The sequence below is a fragment of the Callithrix jacchus genome, chromosome 17, assembly GCF_049354715.1.
Source record: "Callithrix jacchus isolate 240 chromosome 17, calJac240_pri, whole genome shotgun sequence".
Classification (NCBI taxonomy): Eukaryota; Metazoa; Chordata; class Mammalia; order Primates; family Cebidae; genus Callithrix; species Callithrix jacchus.
In genome coordinates, this window is record NC_133518.1 from 78,900,007 (window position 1) to 78,921,284 (window position 21,278).

Consider the following 21,278-nt stretch of genomic DNA (forward strand, 5'->3'; position numbering starts at 1 on the left):
TTGGATTCCTCCCACTTTATTCTTCTTTTTCAAAATTGTTTACTATTTTAGTGCCTTTCCGTTTTCTTTCTTTTTTTTTTTTTTTTTGAGACGGAGTTTCGCTCTTGTTACCCAGGCTGGAGTGCAATGGCGCGATCTCAGCTCACCGCAACCTCCACCTCCTGGGTTCAGGCAATTCTCCTGCCTCAGCCTCCTGAGTAGCTGGGATTACAGGCACGCGCCACCATGCCCAGCTAATTTTTTGTATCTTTAGTAGAGACGGGGTTTCACCATGTTGACCAGGATGGTCTCGATCTCTTGACCTCATGATCCACCTGCCTCGGTGCCTTTCCCGTTTCATGCACATTTTAGAATAATCTTCTATATCTAAAAAAAAAGGATAATCCTGGGATTTCAATAGGAAATGTATTAAACCCATGTATCAGTTTAAGGAGAACCGACATTTTTTATTGTATTGAGTCTTCCAATCCCTGACCATGGATGTCTCTCTATTTAGTTAGATTATATTTATTTCATTAGTGTTTTGTGGTCTTCAGCGTGTAAGTGTTCCACATTTCATTAGCTTTACCTAGTCTTGTATATTTTTGTTAAATTTATGTTTAAGTGTTTTAGTTTTTCCTGAGCAATTGTAAATGGTATTGTATTTTTAATTTCAATGGCCACATGTTCATTGCTAGTGTATAAAAACACACTTAATTTTTGTATATTATTTATGCCCTCTCCTGTGGCCCCACTAAACTTACTTTTTAGTTGTAGGAGGTTTTCTTTCTCTCTCTCTCTCTCTCTTTTTTTTTTTTTTTGGTATATTCTTTGGAATTCTCTATGTGCGTAGTCATGTCATTTGCAAACAGGGACCATTTAATTTCTTACTCTTCTGTCTGAGTGCCTTCTATTCCCTCTTCTTGTTTTGTTTCACTGGCTAGAAAGTCCAACACATGTTGAATTAGAGTGTAGACATTTCTGCCTTCTTCCTAAATTCAGGGCTGAAATATTCAGTCTCAGTAGCAAGTGTTGGTTACTTGTGGGGTTGCTGTAGGTGCTCTTTCCTGAGTTGAGGGACTTTCCTCTATTGGTAGTTTTCTGCGTTGTTTTTAATCATAAATGGATATTAAATTTTGTCAAATGATTTTTTTCTGCCTAAATTAATATGATTGTGTAATTTTCTCCTTTAGCTTACTAATGAGATAGATTATATGATTGATCCTTGAATATTAAATCATCCTTGGGATGGACTTTATTTTATTCTGATATAAAATTTTTCTTATACATCACTAAATTCTGTTTGCTAATAACTTGCTAAGGATTTAGCATTGATACTCATGAGCTATACCGATCAGTAGTTTTCTTTTTTTAGTAAAGTCTTTGATTTTGGTATTAGGATAACACTAACCTCATAAAATGAATCAGGAAGTTTTCCCTCCTCTCCTATTTTTTGGAAGAAATTTGTGTAGAATCGCTTTAAATAGTTGGTTGCTTTCTCCAGAGAAAACTTCTGGACCTAGAGATTTCTTGTTCAAGAGTTTTAGAATTATGAATCCAATTTTCTTAATACTTAAAAGGCTGTTCAAATTGGCCTTTTCTCCTAACATTCAGTGCGTTGTGATAGTTTGTATTTGTGTAGAGAAGGTTCATTTCCTATACGTTGCCAAACATACAAGTCCAAAGTTACTTGTAGTGTTGCCTCATTATATTTTATACCTTCAGGGTCTGTGGTGGTATTCCCTGCCTCCTTCCTGATATTGGGTATTTGTGTCTCCTCTCTTTCTTGTTGATTTTTTTGTTAATTTTGCTAGAGGTTGATCAATTGTATTGATTTTTTTCAAAGGACCATCTGTTTTGTTGATTTTTTTCTGTTGTTGTTTAAATTGTATTGATGTCTGCTCTATCTTTATCATTTCCTTGCCACAGCTTCTTCGGGTTTATTTTGCTCTTCCTTTTCTAGGTTCTTGAGATGGGAGCTAGATTACTGACTTGAGACTTTTCCTCTTTCCGAGTACATTCATTAGTGCTATAAATGTCCTTTCAGTGGCGTTGCAGCTATGTCCCACCATGTTGGTATGTTGCATTTTCATTTCCATTCAGTTCGATGCATTCTTTCATTCCCCCGAGACTTCCTCTCTAACCCGTGGGTTATTTGGAAGTGCGTTGTTTAGTGTCCTAGTATTGGGAAGTTTGTCAGTCATCTTTCTGTGTTGATTGCCAGTTTGATTTCAGTGTGGTCAGTGAATACACACTTTATGATTTTGATTCCTTTACATGTGCTGAGGTTTGCTCCAATGGCCCAAGATGGACTCCTTTTGGTCTGCGGTCCAAGTGCACTTGAAAAGAATGTGTATTTTGCGGTTCAGGTGAAGTGTCCTATAAATGTCCGTTAGATCCTACTGGTTGATTATGTTGGTATCTATTGATTGCCTTTTTCATTCAGTTGATATTTTCCTGGTTCTTGGTATTACAGGTGATTTTCTCTTGAAACCTGGACACTTTCATACTGTAAGTCTCCCTTTCTTATCTACATCTTCTGTTTTCGCTGGTGAAGAAGGTCTCATCACTGTCTGGTGGGAGTGAAAGCCCCAGGTCGCTATTTAACCTTCTCTGACACCCCCGATAGGGTATCGAAATGCCTCATTACAGGCTCAAGAAGGTAGAAATCTATGCTCCCCATTCAGCTTTTGCCTGCACGAGTTGGGATGGGGAGACACATTTTCTGCAGTGGCTGGAGGAAATGAATAACTGTCTAAACCTTTGTCGTCTTGTTAGACTGCCTCCTTCCTGGTCTTTTAGCAGAAGAGACTGGGCTTTTGTTGGGCTTTTAAAATTTTGTACCCATTGGTGGTTCTGAGTTGCCAGATTCTTCAGCTCAAAGTTTGGTATAAATGAGATGAAAAGAAAATCCAGAGCTAGCGTTCCACTAGACTTCTGCTTTTCATTCATTTTGTCTTTTTTATTATGCATTTTAAAACACTGGAGAAAACGTATCATTCCTTGGGTCCAGAGGTCTCTAGCTAATCTGTCTTCTTTTCTCCATCTTCCAGAGTATTCTCATGTTTGTTTCGTATATACTGTCCAGAGTTTTTACTGTGCTTAGTGTCTAGTAATTACATTTTCTTCTTAATAATGGATTTGTTTCCAATATTTAACTGTGTCATTCTTAAGCCTTTCTCCTAATGATCATGTGGCTTGTTTCCAAGGATGTACCAATGTAGGTATCACTATCATTCACATCTTTGTGCACAAAGTTTTATTTCCTTATTTGGGAGTTATTTTTTTCAGTATAAATTCCTATAAATTGAGTTGCTAAGTTAAAAGGTGAGGGCATTCATTTTACATTGTGTATTTTTTAAAGGATGGTTGGAATGTGTCTAAGAGAAACATGAATGGAAACTCGCCTATAGTATTTGGATTCAAAGAGCCCCTGACTCTCTCGCTCTCATTTCACTTTGAGCCTGACGTAAACAGATGTGCCTGTCACGGTCCTTCTGCAGGGCTCCTTCACCGAGCCACACGTCAGGAATTTGTTAGTGTTTATTTTAGCATGTCACCTCCAAGGAATGACGAGCGAATGTCTTGTTACCCCACCTCCATGTTTCGTACCTTCTCTGGGGTGTATGTTCTAGCAGTAAACCATTCCCAGTGTTTCTGTGTGCTGTGGTTCAAGTTCTTTAGCTTCCGTCAGTCATGGGAGAATGAAGGCTACATCTGTGCTGTTCACATCAGTAGCCACTAGCCCCATGTGGCTACATTTAAGTGAATTAGAATGGAAACGTTGAGTTCTCACTGGCACTCCCCAGGCTTCAAGTGCGCCATGGTCGCATGTGCCCGGTGTCGGACAGTGTGCCGTTCTGCTGCTGAAACAATTCCTGTGGCCTCGGCTGTCACAGAAAACCTGCGTTTCCTAATTACCTTTCCACAACCCAGTTCGGATTTGAAGTGAAGTACATCCTCCTGCCTATCGAAGACGCAAAGGAGCACCCCACCTGAGGACGCTGACAGTGACTAGAATCACCTACAGTCACTGCGGACTCACTGGGCCCCAGGCACCCCGCAAACACGTCTACCTCCCAACAGCCCCCAGGCACGGGGGCTGTTCACACATCATGAGAAGTTCTGGGAAGAAAATTCTTCTGTTCAGTCTAAGTGATTTCGTGGGAAGGAGTGCTTGAACATGCTGCTGAGGAGAGGGGTGGGCCTCTGAGACAGTGCCCAAGGAATAAAACGCTCTCATCAGATTGCTCTATAATGATGTGGTTTCTGAGGTGGGGGCAGAGGATAGAGGAAGGTGCCCCTCAGGGAAATGGAAGCAGGAAGCACACGTGGAGCGCCTCAGTCTCTGAAAAGCCTCGTGTGCTGTAGGAAGGAGCCTTGACTGCTTCTCTTCACACGGACTGGCAGGCAGCGGTGCAAGGGTAAAGCATGGGGGTGTGGACTGACATCTCCCACTGAGGCTCAGGAAAACATCAGTTCGGTTCAGTATTGCATTCTGTCTCTCACTGACTGTGAGACCTTATTCAAGCCCGGTATCCCAACCTGCAGAATGTGGAGAGCACCAGGTAACATGGACGTTTGCCCGAGGCCCGAATTAAAGGAGAGAGAAGGGGCTTTGTCGGCGCCGCCTCCCAGGTCACCTCTGGGCTGCATGCTCCTGTGACCAGACTGAGACAGGTGGCACTTTCACTCCACGGCCAACCGATACAGAGCCACACAGCACTCGGGAGAGGCTTGTCTGTGCTCCCTGAGAGGGAAAGCGTGGGCTCCCCTAGCCTAGGACTGGTGGCCACCCTGGGCTCCTGGGAGAGGAGGCAGGTGGAAGTCAGATGGCACTTTGGGTCTTCCCAGGATGTTGCTGCCAGACCCTCAGAGCGGAGGAGATGATGGGAACCCGCAGCGCCATGACCTGCTCGAAGCTGCCAGGAAGCAGCAGTAGCCTCTTTGCAGCTGTGCATGCGGGGGAGTGGGAGCTCCAGCACTCCCTGAGATATGGAGCTTTAAACCTGTCACAGTAAATAGTCAGAAATTAATACAGCAACTCCTCAGCTCTGGCAGTGCAATTTGCCATCTAAATTGTTACCTTCACCAGAACGGTACATAAACAAAGTCAGCAGGTTGCAGGAACTTTCCAGCAGACGTGGTGAAACTTGTTCTTCCCTAAGAAGAGAGGGGGAGAAGTAGGGAAAGGGAGTCGGCACGTCATACATTCCTGGGGTGCCAGGTAGGGAGCGGGCGCTTGGCACGCACTGCCTCTTTTATCTTGACAGCCCCCTGTGAGGGAGGAATTATCATTCTCATCCTACCGATGAGAAGAGTGAAGGTCAGAGTCATCTGGCCAAGGTCACAAAGCCACCCTCAGCCTCAATGCTTATGACCCAGGATTCAGGCTACACTTCTGAATCAGGTCTTCAAACAGTTCCAGGAGACGGGAGTCCATGTGCCGCGTGCCAGCGGCTCAGCAGTGAAGTGGAACAGTAGACCGAGGTCTGCCCAGACCCCAGGGATCTTCCTCTGACCCTTTCTGTGCGCCTGTCACCCGCTGCCCCTAACAGCCACATGTGCCTCTCCCTTTAGAGGACTGAGTCTCTAAGGGCTATCGCAGCACTCTGCCCACATGACCAAAAACCTGGATGTGCCTGGAGGCCCTTGGGCAAAGAATGACCGTTTGGGGACCGTGAACGAACAGCTCCATTGCCTCAAGTCAGGACATACTCTGAGGTGTGACACTCCCCAGAGCACTGGGACTCTGCCTACGAACACACCCTTGTGAGGTTTTCCACCCTGCCCTGCTTTTCCCTCCCTTCGGTTGCTTCTGGATGCACCTCCTTAATCAGTTTCCCGTGGATGACCGTCTCAGCGTCTGCTTCTGATAAACCTACCCTAAGACAGAGGATTCCTTACCAAAGGCAGCCAAGTCGTACTTGGGACAGGGGCGACTTAATAACCCAGGCTGCTGCTGCTTCATTCATACGTTTCTTGAGTCCAATACGTCTCTCCCATGTCCACCAAAGTGCCAGCAAGTGACTCTAACCTGCTGATAAAACGGGGATAGTTTTGGAGGTATAATGGGTCAAATTTTGAACCAAAATTCCGAAAGTATGTATTTAAAACCTCTCGACAAAGAGATCTCAGTGTGACTGGCGTGACCCATTTAGTCAACTTAGGGTGCAAACCATTCCCATCACTTCTATTTTTCAATCACTCAATCCCCACCTTATCTGGAAATAAAATTCTCCCTGTGGCCTTGTCTAGCCCCATCTCCCAGTGTTCCTGGGCCTTACTCAGACTTAGGAGGTCCATCCTGCCTCCACATGCCTGGTAGAGCGAAAACACGGATCCGCTGAGCTCCCACTCCTATTATGGCCTCTGTGGCTGCCACATCGTGTCACCATTAAAAATGGGTCCAGCGGCCGGGTGTGGTGGCTCAGTCCTATAATCCCAGCACATAAGTAAGCCGAGACAGGAGATCTGCTTGAAGCCAAGAGTTCAAAACCTGCCTGGGCAACAGAGTGAGACCCTGTCTCTACAAAAAAGGGGAAAAAAAAATAGTCAGACAGGGTAGCACACCTGTTCCTAGCTACTCAGGAAGCTGAGGCAGGAGGATCCCTTGAGCCCAGGAGTGTGAGGCTGCAGTGAGCTATAATCACACCATTGTACTCCAGCTGGATGACTAAGACCCTGTCTCTAATAAAAAAGAAAAGAAAAGAAGGAAGGAAGAAGAAAGAAAGAAAGGGAAGGAGAGAAGGAGGGAAAGAAGGGAGGGAGGGAGAGAGGGGAGGGAGGGAGGGAGGAAGGGAGGGAGGGAGAGAGGGAGAGAGGGAGAGAGGGAGAGAGAAAGAGAACAGGTCCTTCAGACTTACAGAGATGCTCCTCCTCTGGGGTCAGAGCCACGGTGCCCAGCGTCGCCAGCTCCAGGAGCACTGTTCTCATACACAGTCACATGACTGCAGGATATCACCCACGTCATGCAGCCAGCCCAACTGTGCACAGAGGCCTCACCTACCGGCCTCTGCGCAGTCTGTGTTGCCCCAGTCCAGGCTCCAAGGTTCACATTCTTTTGGTTAACACTCATGCTCAGCCAGTTCCATATGCACAGCTGGAGAACCGTCCAGCTGCAGCTCTCCTCCCCCGCTGGCCCCAACCCTCGCCCCACTCCCTGCACCCCCACACACCAGCCTCTGGTCCCAGCTGCTGAGCCTGAGTCAGCCAGCAGCCAGGCCAACTTCCGCCCGGTGCGTTCACCTTTGGGCTTCATGACTCAGCCGGCCAGGGAGGCTCCGTCAGGACAGCCCAGTGCACCCGAGAGGTCCCACTGCCTCAGAACATCAACAGCTTGGGGTGCCCCACCAGTCACATCCCCTCCATTCTCATCTCTTCTTCCCTCAGCTTCCATCTTCCTCCCTCCCCTCCCAGGAACCCTAATATTCTAGGTTGAATAGTGTCCCTGTGAAATTCACATGCTGAAGTCCTGACCCCAGGACATCAGGATGTGGCCATACTTGGAGATATGGCCTTTAAGGAGGTAATTAAGGTGAAATTAGGTCCTATGGGTGAGCCCTAATCCAACAGGACAGGTTGCCCTTATAAGAAGAAGAGACTAGGACACAGACACGCACAGAGGGAAGCCCATGTGAAGGTGCAGGGAGACGAGGATGGACTGTGCAAGCCCAGCAGAAGGGCCGCAGAGGAAACCACCTGCCAGCACCCTGACGTTGGCCTCGTAGCCTCGTAGCCTCATAACTGTGAAAAAATTAATTTCTGTGGTTTAAGCCTCACAGTTGGGGGTGCTTTGTTGTGGCATCCTGGCAAACCAGCACAAAGCCCCTTGCAGACTTCCCCACCATCCCTCCTGCCAGCTCTGCCTCCTGAGAGATACTAGGAAGAGCCAGCTTTGTTCCGGCACAACGGGCATCCCCTCGGGCAGTGGTAGCCTCCTCATCCTACATTTTTATGACAAAAAGGAGCCATTCTCATTTCCAAGGTACCTTCCTGCATCCTCCGGCCAGAGAAGACACCGTCAGCTTCTTCTACTACCACGCTTCATTACCGTGACGAAAGCCACCCAGCCACCCGCACTGCAACCCACTGACTCCCAAACCCAGGTCTGTGAGCTTTGCTCTTGCCTTGCACTGTAGAGCAAACGCTGGTCTTCCTAATGCTATGGCAATAAAATTATGAATTAAATGATAATGACACCACTTAATTCTCTATTTCACCTCCTAGAATTGGTGAGGGAATGTACAGAATGTTATTTTCCAAAAAAATTGTAGCTGCATGGAAGGAAGTCACTCCTCTCACACATAGGAAAGTCACAGGAATCTTATCTCCTCACGTGCAGAGCTGCCTTGAGTGCCTGAGGGTCTTCTCCAGAGAGAGCCAAAGCAACACTGGGTCCCTGAGATGGAAGTCACTGCTAATTTGGTTCCCTGGGTCACACAGAAATGGAAGGAGGTAGCCTAGGGAGAGGGAGGCTGGTATTTTCTCTCTCCTCAGAGGACTGCTGTACACTTCGCATTTCCCAAAGGCCATAATTATTTCCGGAGAAGAAATTCAAATGACCCAGATCGTTAATTCAGTGAGGTTGGCCCAGAAAGTATTTACCTAAAAGACAGTTTTGTCGAAAAGAACGTCACGACGTCGTCGGGCTGGCTCTCGTTGCCTGAAGAATGCAGGGGCCAGATCCAAGGCTGAAGCCTCATGATGACAGAGGGCAGGAGGCTCTGGAGTTCGGGAGGCAGAGAGGGAGGAAGAGTTTGCAGGCATAAGGGAGGGAGAATGAGCGAGAGAAACAGACAGATTATCTTGCAAGCCACTCAGTGGAAGGACCAGCTCAGGGGCTGGTCCTGGGTCCTGGAAGTTCCCTCTGCGTGGAAAAAAGTAGAAAAGCAGAGAAGTGTTTCTTCGGCTGCCTCCATCTCCCTCTCATGCCTGTCACTGACCAGCTAGAACTAAGTTTCTCTTCCTCCAAGGCTCCCACCATGACTGAGCAGCGACTTCACATTCTCCCCTGCTCTCATCCCTAGTCCTAACACTCAGTCCCTTAGTATAATACAAAGAGCTCCGCTTTGAGTCAGGAGGGCACTTGCTGGTGGAATGAATTCACACAGCTACTGCGTGTCCAGCACCGTGCTCAGGGTTAGACATGAGCTGACCACGTTGCCATGGTACACATAAGAAGATGGAGAGGCAGGTGCTTGAAGTGTGATGTGTCAGCACAAGGCATTCCACTGGGCATGATAAGCAAAGACTCATTAAGCGGTTACTATGTGCCAGGGACTGTGCTGGGGCCTTTGTTGGAAATTATTTCATTAAGTTCATGTTAAAAAAAAATAAGTATAATTATTATCTTCATTTTATACATAAGGAAATTAGAAAAAAAGTCAGGACTTGAACCCAGGTTTTAATCACCATGCCGTTACTGACCACGTTACTCGGCCTCTTCGTGCAGGAAAATGTTGCAATAGATTCTCAAGGTCCTCTCTCCACCCTTTCACACCTGTGCAGTGAACAACCCCAGGCAGCTTCCAACAAATTGACCTTCAACCCCTGAGCTCATGGTAGGTCTTGGAGACAGCTGAGTTGGGTTCCATGGGCGTGAGGGGTGTGTGCTGACGGACGTGGCTCCGCCGTTTGTGTGGCTGTGGCATGGTTTGCACTGCTGGGCAAGGGGCTTTACCGGCTAAACAGCCCTGACCTCTACCCACCCTGCACTCTTCCCGGATTGGATGAGATCAGAAGAAGCCACTGAGAAGTTCTTGTGTCTGGGCTCCGGCAGCCTGCGGGATACCTGCATTCTTCCCTGCTCCCCAAACGCAGGGTCGGCCCCCACCTGGGGAAGACTGCCATGGTTCCGCAAAGCCTGGTTGGGAGGTAAATCTGTCTGATCAGAAGTTCGGTATTTTGATTTCCACAGTTGCCCCCTAGCTAAGCTGCATTCTCCACCAACAGCTTTGCTGGTGAGGATGCTCACTTTCCATTGTCAATCCAGAGGCTTTCTCGACCTGCCTCAGTGGTTCAGAATCCAGGTGAGGAAGAGACATGCTGTACACTGGACTTTCTCAGATTCCAACCACAGACGTTGTTTCGTACAGAGCAAGAATGTGAATGGGCTGAGTAGAACTAAAAGAGCCCTGAAGGAGTTAGACTAGTCCCGGGTGCAAATGTCAGTCACATAGTCCAGCCAATGAGAGTTCGATGGCTCAAGATTTTTCAAAAACCAGGCCAGGCAGTGGCTTGCACCTGTAATCCCAGTGTTGGGAGGCCAAGGTAGGGGGATTGCTTGAGCCCAGGAGTTAGAGACCACCCTGAACAATGTAGCAAGAATCATCTCTACAACAACAACAAAATTAGCCAGATATGGTGGCACACACCTGCAGTCCTAGCTATTCAGAAGCCTGAGACAGGAGGCTAGCATGAGCCCAGAAGATCAAGGCTATAGTGAGCTGTGATCACACCACTGCACTCCAGCCTGGGGACAGGGTGAGACCCTGTCTCCAAATAAAAAATAAAAATAAATTAAAAAGCACGTTCTACTGTCCCACTACTCGAGGCACAATATTTCTATGCATGCAAAAGCATATATAAGTATCCAAATAGGTGCCCATGTCAGGGGTGTAGGCATATAGGAATTGTGAATTTCGTTCCATTTCTTTTCACTTCTTAGGAGTCAGTCTGTTTATGTGATATTGAGAGGACCCTGCTTCCATGGACTGACATTCTTGCGGACCTGAGCACAGAGCTGACTCTGCCAGCATCTTTCCACACTAAGCCAGTTCTACCCCGTCCTATGGGAACCCTGAGAGTTTGGGGCCACACAGGACAGATGAACCCTCTGTGTGGTCCTGGGCGTGCCACTCATCACATTCAGCCCGCTTTCCCCTCTGCAAAAGGAAAACAGCAGGACCTCCCTAGCAAGGTATTTTTGAGGACTGATTGATAAGTGCGAACAATTTCTGAATGTTAATGGTCTTAGTCTGAAGGATTAAACTTAAGTGGAGCTAGAGATACAAGACAAAAAGACCAGAGAGAGGAAAGAAGGGGTAGAGACCATGTGTGGACTCGGGTGCTGCCTGGAGCAAAGTCCTTGGGCAAAACAAGAGTGACTTGTGCAATCTTCTGCAGATCCCGAGACCGCACCAGATCACGGACCTAAGACCAGCATCTTGGCATTTGGTCTATACCCTGCCACACAATCGTGCATCAGAAGCAGAGCTCAGGGTCTACAGGACCCCCTGGTTTCCTGTGTGTCCGTCTGGCCTTCCCAGTCAGAACATAAGCTCCTTGTCTCACACAGGGCGTCTCTGTGTGCCCCGCAGCCCTGGGTACAGAGCAGACCCTCAATAAATATTTGCAGACTGTCTGCCGGGAAGGAGGCCTGACTTCCTCCAGCTGCATCACGGACCTTCTGCCACCTCCCGGGCCCATGGCTGCCTTTCAGACCTCAGTGATACCGACGAAATAGGGTTTCTACCAACTGTGGATAAGAGAACTGTTTCCTTATACTCCAGGGGTAGAAAAAGCCAAGACAGGGTCCCGGAGGGCTGGGGGCCGCTGCAGCAGGGCCTACATGAACATCACACACCTTCCATTTCTGTGACATGGGCACAGGGCAGGTGAAAGCTGACTTTTCTGGCTGGCTGGGGCATTGCCAGGGCATTGCAGCAGGGCTCACAGGAGAGCAAATGGATGGGAGGACAGGAAGTCACCAAAGAGGCCTGCATTTGCAGTGACGTGGCCTCAGACCACGCCCGGCCGCCCAGCAGCTCCAGCCAGGAAGCAGCTTCCTTCTGTGGCCTGGCCCTGGCCGGCCGCCACGGCCTCAACAAGAGCCTTGTGATGCGCACTTTTGAAATGTGTTGGTGGTGCGGAATGGCATGTCTAACTCGTGTTTAATGCCCGTCCGCATTTACATCTCTTTCCCACGCCCACTGATGCGGGCTGGCTGCATGTGGGGAGTGGTGGTGGCCGGCCAGCCCAAGGCCTGACCCTGTGGCCGGGCACTCAGGACATGCTTCCTTTTCCCCTAAACCTGGCCTCTGTCGGGCCAAGGCACGGCTCCCTGAGAGGACAAGGAGAAGAGAAAAGCCGAATTGGTAGTCGCGGCCACACAGGCATCATGTTGTTTTTCATCTTTGTGACAATTCTGTGGGGTGTTTGGCCTCCTGTTACAGGTGGGGAAATGGAGGTTCAGAGAAGCTAAATCTTTTGCTCAGGGTAAGCAGAACCAGAGAATGAGGAGCAGGGATGCCCCCTTAGCCCCTTTCCTCCAAGGATTAGACCCTTTCCAGACCCCCAGCCTCTCTCCAAAGACCCCAGGGCCAGTCTCCTTGGGGACAGAGGCAGCCACACTCATGTTTCTACTACCTGCATCCATGTCACAGTTCAGAGTTTGAGAAGAGCCAGAATCGGCCGGGCCAGCGCTCTCCTTGCCTACACTCTGCTTTAAAGCCTCTCCACTTGATTTGGGTTGTGAATTCTCACAGTATGCCTGTCGAAGCGCAGAAGGCCGTGTGCTTACTCTTTTCCCCACTCTTTCCTCGTTTCTCCATCATTTGTTACCTAAGGCAGCTCCCGCCAGTCTCTGTGTGTATTAGGCAGTTCCTGCATTGCTATAAAGAAATACCTGGGGGTCCAAAGTGGCTCCCGCCGGAGGTCATGGTGCTTGCGAAGGCGAGGTCATCAGTTCAAGGCTAACCTGAGCAACTTCATAAGCTCAAACTGATTGGCAAAAAAAAAAAGAAATACCTAAGACCAGATCATTTACAAAGAAAAGAGGTTTAATCGACTCCCGATTCTGCATGCTCTCCGGGAAGCACACAGCATCTGCCTCTGGGGAGGCCTCAGGAGGCTTTTACTCATGGCAGAAGCAGAGCAGGAGCAGACATGTCACATGGTGAGAGCAAGAGTGAGAAAGAGGTGCTGGGAGAGAGGGGCCAGGTGCTTTTAAACAACTAGAGCTCACCCTTATCCTAAAGACCTCACCAAGCCATGAGAGATCCGCCCCGTGACCCAAACAGCTCCCACTAGCCCTTCCCACTGGGGATGACAATTCAACGTGAGATTTGGATGGGGACGAATATCCAAACCACATTACAGTGGAAATACCAGCAAGTTGAGTGGTCTCCAGGAAACCCAGACCCCAACCAATGGATGATAAGCAGCCCCTCATTTGTGAAGTGCTAACCCTGTGGCGACACAGCCCTTCACAGCCCTTCCACTCACGTGATCTGGCGGGGAGCCCCTCCAGCCACACAGCCCCCGTCTTGGGCTAGTGCCCTCAGGAGATTAGAGTTTGAGGGCACTTTGTTTACTCAAGAAGTGATCCCCAGAAACTTCAGTAGGATATGAGACAGGGAAGGAGAGGACAGCACAGCAGTACGGGAGTGCTCATGACGGGGCTGCCTGTGTGCATGACTGGCCTCAGTCCCACGGCAGCTCTCTGGGAAACTGAGTAGGGCATGCCTCAGAGTTGTGCCATCCAAGGGACAAGGAAGCTGGAGCATTTGTATACCAATTATTGGTTTAGGGCTGCCCCCAGGTCAAAGTTCCCAGGCAGAGAGAGGCATGTGGCTGCACGCTTACAGGGTCTCATGCCTATAATCCCAACAATTTGGGAGGCCAAAGCAGGAGGATCACTTGAGGCCAAGAATTCGAGACCAGCCTGGGCAACATCATGAGACCCCATCACTACAAAAAAATTAAAAATGAAAAAATTTTTCATGGTGGCCTGCTCCTGTAGTCCTAGCGACTCGGAAGGCTTGAGCCCAGGGGTACAAGGGTTCACTGAGTTGTGATCACACCACTGCTCACCAGCCTGTGTGAGACCCTGTCTCTTAAAAAAGAGAAAATGCATGCTTGAAGTCAGCAGGTATGTGGAAGTGAAGGGTGCCATGGGAGACGGCAGCTGCCCGGGGCAAGGATGAGCCTCATGGTGCTGCGACACAGGCTACCAGGAGTGCAGGAAAAGCTTGTGCTTCTTCCCGTCCTTCTTGTTGGTTTAAATTTGGGAGATGCTACAGCAAGGCTCTAGGCCGCCCTGTGTGCCTGCACACACACTTTCTCAGGCATCTCAGACCAGGGAAGAAGCCGTTAGGGTGCCCTGTCCAGATTGGGGGAGTCTGAGGAGAGACAGATGGGGCACCTTCCAGAGAGGAGCAAAGGACTGACCCAGAGATCCCTGGGTGCACCTGGCACGTCCGCTGAGGCATCAGAGACCACGCGTCAAGCTGAAAGACTGCAGTGAAAGCCCGAGACGATCTTCGAGATTTGCAGACTTTTCCTGGGAGTTGTCCGCTAGAAGCAGGGATGACCGCAAAACACAGGCATGGCTCCTCTTAGAAACACAGCGTGGGGTTGGGCACAGGAAGGAGGCAGCCTGGGAGGGGCGAAGGTGCTGTGCCCCATTCCTTTATTATCCAGCAGGGAAACTGCTGTCTCCTTTTCCTCCCACTGCCGACCCTCCTCCTCCCTGTTTCTGCTTGTCTGGACTACCTCTGCTTGTCCCTGCGGGCCTCTTATCCCCACCTGGTCCCTCTCTCCTCCTCCTCCGCAGTCCCCAGCCTCCCCTTCTTGTGTCTCTCGGGACCGCTGCATCCCGCAGGTGCCGCATCATTATCTGCTCTCACTGCTCTCTCTTCATTCTCTCTCCGCCTCTCCCCCGCCTGTCCCTGGGCTCCCAAAGGCTCCTTCCCCATCCTTCTTTAGAGACTTGTGTGTGCCTCTGTGAAGAGTTTGGAGCTCCAGCAATAGGAGCTGCGTAAATCATTAGCGGGAGGGAACGAGCATGTGTGTCCCGTGGCATGTTGCCTGTGAGGCCGCACATGGAGGCCTGGCAGCCTCATCCGGTGCCAAGAACTTCTCTGAGCGTCAGGCACTGCAGGCAGCCTTCCATTCAACAGCCTGCTTTTAGCCACAATCGACATTTCAAAAGGGAGTGCACAAGGCCTACAGTAGGTTCCTATAATTCACCCAAGGGTCAAGCCTGCGCTGCAAGACAGGCCTTGTTCTGCTCTGAGTGAGCTATTTTTAGGATTGCTCCCCCCTCACTTCCAGTTCCCATTTCAGCCCGAGCACTGAATTAGATTCTTTCTTCATTTTATAGGCTCCCCCTCTCTGTTATTATATAAAACCATTTCAGCCCTTAAGGAGTTGGCATCTGACATCCACAGCTTCTGAATCCCCAGAACAGAGACGAGAAGGAATAAACAGAAGGGAGGGAAAGAAATGTTCTGCTTCCGCTTCAGCAACATGAATTGTCAGAGTTAAACAGCAACCAAGTGCCTGGTGTTAATCTTCCGTACGCCCAGGAACTTGTCACCTCCTTCAATCCCAGAGCTGCCGTCCTCCAGGTGATTCTGGCGCCTCTCACAAGATATCACACCTTCTATTATGCTCTTAAGAAAGTACCCATCAGAGGGGAGTTCCTAGTGATTAGACTGCCAAAAAAAAAAAAAAAACTGAAGCTGCTCCTTGCTACTGGCAAGGAAATGACTGCAAAGGGGTGAGCGGTGGGTTCCTTCTCCATCAGCCTTGCCCAAGTGAAGCGGCCCCTGCCTGAGCTCAGCTTCTGATGTGATCTTTCCCTTCCTCAGGCTCCAGAGTCAAGGGTGGCATTTGGCAAATACCAAGGGAAGAAGGCAGCCTGAGAAAGTGGAAATGGAGCAGGGCTGGGTGGCAGCCACCAATGCTGACTGGTCCCTCACTGACAGCCCGTTCCCACCCTAGATGAGGTAAGCCAGGTGGCTTCCGTTGTCATGCAAATGACAAGATGCACACCATGCATATGTCCTCTTAATGTGGGTCCCCCAGAGGCAGCTCCTGAAGCCAGAATTTCAGTGGGGGTGTAATCTGAGGAGCTCCTAGGACACCTGTAGAAGAGTCAGAAGCGAGACGGGGTGAAGGAGCCAAGCACGCTGTGTTGTCAGGAATGCTGTGGGCAACTGTGGGAGTCAGTGCAGAACAGCTCAGAGTTACGACACAGGAAGGGCGAAGGAGCTGGAGGAATTTGTCCAGCAGCTCCTGCCAGCCCTTGGTGGAGGACCACTGGGAGGAGGGCACGAGCTCTCTGGCTGCTTAGGTTTCTGCACACTGTCTGCAGAGAATGCTTCCAGCAAAGGGATGCAAACCCTGGCCTCTGAAAGTGCCTTGCCATGGTAGGCTAGAGGGGATATGAATGTGGCACACTCAGTAAACATCAAGGGCCTGTGTCATCTGTGTTTGGGGTTAGAGCTTCAAAATAAAGAGAGGAATCTACATTCAGCATATAAACACTGCCCTCACTGCACCAAACCTCTTATCCCTGTGTATCTCCCGAGTTTCCAGGCACCAAGCACAGAAAGTCTAGAAGTCTTTGCCCCAACACTGTAGTGGTCAGGGACTTTGTAGAGGAAGGGTTTCTCCTGTTTGGAGAAAGAGGTGCTTGCATCAAAGGTCCTGTCCTCACCACAAATTGCGGGGCTTCCTGAGGCTGAGCGTTCCTTTCTCCTTTCTTCCTGCAGCTGTGGGCTTAGAATGTGCCCAAGCCAAGCAAGGCAGGAAAGAGGAAGAAGATGAGTTCCTCCCTCTCTGCCTGTTCACCTCTGCCATGAGTCTCTTCCCCAAACAGGGATCTTTTGTAGAAACTCTGATTGTTATGTAGAATGTCTACTGACACTCTCTCCCTCCTGATTCCATGAGAACCAGGACTGAGTCTTTTCCAGAATTGGACCACCAGGTGCTAGATGTTCAGTAAGCTCTTCTTAAATGAATGGGTGTCGTCACTGCCCGACTTAGAACCTTCTTTGGCTCCCCATCAACTATAGGATCAAGTCCAAATCCCTTGATATGGCATTCAAGACTTTTTCCAATTTCTACTCACTATTTCGCACCCAAGTCTCAGGCCCTGCCATTCCTTGACATGGGGCTAGTGACCATTTTTCCAACATGTCACCTTTTTAAGCTTTGCACGTGCTGTTAGGTTGGTGCAAAGGAATTGCGGTTTTTGGCATTACTTTCAAATATTAAAGGTGGCGATTACTTTCACACCGACCTAGTATTTCTTTGCCCGGAATACTCTCCCCCTTCTCTTTTGTCTGAAGTGGCTATGTGCTCCTGAAGACCCACCTCAATTGTCACCGCCTCTGTGAAGCCCCCCCGCCACCCCCACACCAACTCCTCCAAGAGGCTTAAGATGATCCAGGGCTGACCTAGTGTGTGTTTTGGGCACCAGCAAACACAGACAACCAGCAACACTTCTTCAACAAGTTTGATCTTAAGGCAACTAAGCAGCCAATATGGAGAATACTGAGAACAGGTTTAGCCTTCCTTTTACGTGTTACAGTTTAGAGTATTTTGTTTTGTTTTATCGCGCTTAGAGAAAAAGGCATCATAAACCTTTTGGAGCTCAGGGCCTCTCGATTTTATTATTGCTCTACTTCCAGGCACTAGAATCATTCATTCATTCACTCATTCAGCACACTGTGCCAGGCATCACACAAGGCCCAGGGCCATGCTTATGGCCCAGGCCCTGCCCTTGAGGCCACACATTCTGGAGGAAGTGACTAGCACATTACAGATCATTAAGATACTGTGTGGTTTCTGATCATTTGAGAGGCCTGCTATAGCAAAATAAACAATGGTAGTCATGGATTATCACCAAGTATCCACACTGATATTAAAAAAAAGATCAATAAATGACAGAGAAGGAACAGCTCTTCCTTACGGAATTCTAATTAATAGATGTATGAGGAATAATGGAGATAGAAAATCACCATTGGAGCTAGACACAGTGGCTCACTCCCTTAAGCCCAGCACTTTGGGAGGCTAAAGCAGGAGGATCACTTGAGCCCAGGAGTTTGAGACCAGCCAGGCAACATAGTGAGACCCTCATCTCTATAAAAAGAAATTTTTCAATTAGCCAAGCATGTGTGGTTTCTGATGATTTGAGAGGCCTGCTATAGCAAAATAAACAATGGTAGTCATGGATTATCACCGAGTATCCACACTGATAAAAAAAAATCAATAAATGACAGAGAAGGAACAATAAATGACAGAGAAGCACACACCTCTGGTCCCAGCTACTGAGGAGGCTGAGGTGGGAGGATTGCCTGAGCCCCCAAGTCAAGGCTGCAATTAGCTATGATTGTACCACAGCACTCCAGCCTGGGCAACAGAACAAAACCCTGTCTCTAAAAAAGAAAGAAAGAAAAGAAAAGAAAAAAGGAAGGAAGGAGGGAAAGAGGGAGGGAGGGAGGGAGGGGAGGAAGGAAGGAAGGAAGGGAGGGAGGGAGGGAGGAAGGGAAAGGAAAAGGGAAAGGGAAAGGGAAAGGGAAAGGGAAAGGGAGGAAAGGAAGGTCAGTCACCTTTTGGCAGTCACCGCACTAATAAGAATTGTAGGCAATAATTTGACGCTAATGCTAAAACTGGTGGACAAATGCGTGCTGAGAACAGGATACTTACATAATCTTAAACCATCTTCCCAGAAGATACCTATTAATTACAAAGGGATTAATAGTTACTTTATATTGGGGACACCTGACAGACCACCAAGCCATCAAAGATGACTGATGGCAAAACATGCAGATGTTACAACTTTCAAACCCACATTAAGAGACATTCTACAAAATGACTAGCTAGCATTTTTTATTTTTTACTTTAATTTTTTTGAGATTGGGTCTCACTCTGTTGCCCAGGCTGGAGTATAGTGGCACAATCTCAGCTCACTGCTGCCTCTGCCTCCCAGTTTCAAGTGATTTCTGTGTCTCAGCCTTGTGAGTAGCTGGGACTACAGGCACGCATCACCACATCTGGCTAATTTTTGAATTTTTAGTAGTGATGGCGTTTCACCATGTTGGCCAGGCTGGTCTTGAACTCCGGCCTCCTGAAATGCCAGCGTTACAGGCCTGAGCCACTGCGCCCAGCCTGGCTAACATTTTTCAAAAGTGCCATAGTGACAAAAGGCAAAGAAAGACTGAGGGACTTTCCCAGATTAAAGGAGGCTCGGGAGACACAACTAAGTGTGATGCAGGATCCTGGATTGAATCCTGGACCAGAAAAAGGAGCATTAGTGGGACAATTGGCAAAATATGAATAAAGTCTGCAGATTGGCTATTAGGGTGATATCAATGTTAATTTTTGGGTTTTTATCATTGTACTATGGTTATGCAAGATGTGGACATGAAGTGGAGTGAGCAGCACACAAGAACTCTGTGTATGGCTTCAGCAATGTTTTTGGAAATCTGAAATTATTTCAAAATAGTAAGTCAAAAGTATAAGAGGAAAATGCACTGTTTCCTCACCTTAATTATCAAAGCACCTGGGGGACTGACTGTTTTGGAATATTTGTTTCATTTCTTTCTATCCCTTCCAGGCTGTAATCCTCTCCAGGGACAGCCTAGTTCACTTTGGGATCCCTGTGGTGCTGATGTAGAGGAGTTTTTATATGATTCGCTCCCCCAACACCCTCCCTTTGCACTATGATTGGAGGACCATTGATTGGAAGTGGAAAGGGAGCCTGTGGAGAAAATTCTGGACTTTCTTGAATATTACCATAGCTTTTATAAAAAGCAAGGGCAGTGCAGAGATAGCATGATAGGTAGAGTATTTGCAAAACTGGTCACAATTCCCCTACCCTCTCCTTATCCATGGCCCTTTGCAATGTACCTTTCCAGACCCCTCTATTCCTTCCCCTGGGATCTGTGTTGGACTTGTACATGCTTTGACCAACAGGTGGAAGAGATGACATTGAACCAGTTTTGAGCCTGCTCATTCTCTTTGAACCCTATCCACCCACCTACTGCAAAAACCCAGGCTAGCTGCTAGAAGATAAGAGGTCACATGATGCAAAGACAAGCCAACAGCCAGCCAACCATGTGAAGGAAACAATATTTGATGAATGAGCTTGCTAACTGACCACAGGCTCATGAGTGAGTCCAAACAAGACCAGAACCATCCAGCTTAGCCCAGCCCAAATTGCTGACTCACAACGTCACATGCTAAATAATTGGTTGTTGTTTTAAACCACAAAGTCTCGGCATTGTCTATTACACAGCAATGGATGACTGACACAGGTAGCAAGACTCCAATAGTTCTATATCCTATGTCTCCTGTAATTTTACACTCAGAAACTAATGCCAATTACCCTCTTTTTGCCTCAAATAGACAAATGCAAAGATATACATCCCTGTTTTTACAAAAGGAAAGCTACAACCAAAATAATCCCAGAACAGTCTCTCCTCCCAAAAGAGAATTTGGACCACTCCTCCCCAAAAGAAAGAAAACCCGTGCAAAGGAGTCACACTTGATAAGGAAGCAAAACACAAGCAAGGCCAGCTGGGCAACTCTTCAGTAAAAGATACTTAATATCATGAGTTGCTGCAGGTCATGGAGGCAGCATGGAAAGGTGGTGGGAGGAAGTGACTGAATAATCTCCCTGCGCAAATCTTGTCCACACCTTTTGTCCCTGAGGGACGGCCAGCAGTCTCCTCAGGCTTAAGATGCAGGCCAGAAGCCACCCTAGGCTGCACGATGCCCAGCGGAGTCAAGCAGGCTGGCTTGAGGTCAGCATACAGAAGTGCATCCCAAAGGACTGCCAGAGAGAGAAAGGCAGGAGGAGGACATGGGTGACTAGAGGACTAGAAGGGTGGATCCCTTGAGCCTGAGCTGGAGGCCTCCCCACAGCTGGGAACAAGATGGGCAAAACTCCCAGGAGACGGGATTACTAGCTAAAAGTCCAGGTAAGCTCCCAGCAAGAGTTGCCTTATTTGATTCTTGAGGGCTTCACAGTCCATTCCCATGTGCTGAGGGGCCTCATGGCAGAGCTCAAGGACAAGGTTGAAGGAACTAGGTGAGTACAGTACCGAGAGAGACTTAGATCTCTGAATGGTGTTGGGGTGTCTACATAGAATTGGTGGCTATTACATGCTCTATCTGTTTCCACAAAAGATAGGCTCAGTCGCTTCAAGGTGCACCCCCAACACCCGCTTGGATGCCATGAGAGACAAGCTCAATATTCATTCTGTTGTGTCTCCTAGGTCAGGACTCAGCACTGGTCACTGACTGAAATATCCTGTCTTTACTTGCCTAGGCACGTAGGTACACTCCCTACGGTGACAGCTTATCGTATTCCCATAAAGTAACTTCTTCCCCTGGTCACAAAGGAAATGACCCTTGTACTCCTTCCCCAGCTCTGACCTCCCCACCCCCAGCATGAGGACCCCACTTTTTCCAGGATCTGGCTATCATCTGGCCACTAAGCTGAGAAACACACAACACAGCCACACAGTTTGCAAGAAAACAGTACTCATCGAATATCATAC

General features: G+C 48.4%; 1 long non-coding RNA gene across 1 annotated transcript; it reads right to left on the minus strand.

Moving 5' to 3' along the window:
* Positions 1–1,832: 1,832 nt before the first annotated feature.
* On the minus strand, positions 1,833–6,923 carry LOC128930056 (uncharacterized). The gene is made up of 3 exons (XR_013528774.1): positions 6,846–6,923; positions 5,887–6,016; positions 1,833–5,142 (listed from the first exon to the last, which is right to left on the minus strand). It is a non-coding gene; the product is annotated as an uncharacterized LOC128930056 (long non-coding RNA).
* Positions 6,924–21,278: the final 14,355 nt, after the last annotated feature.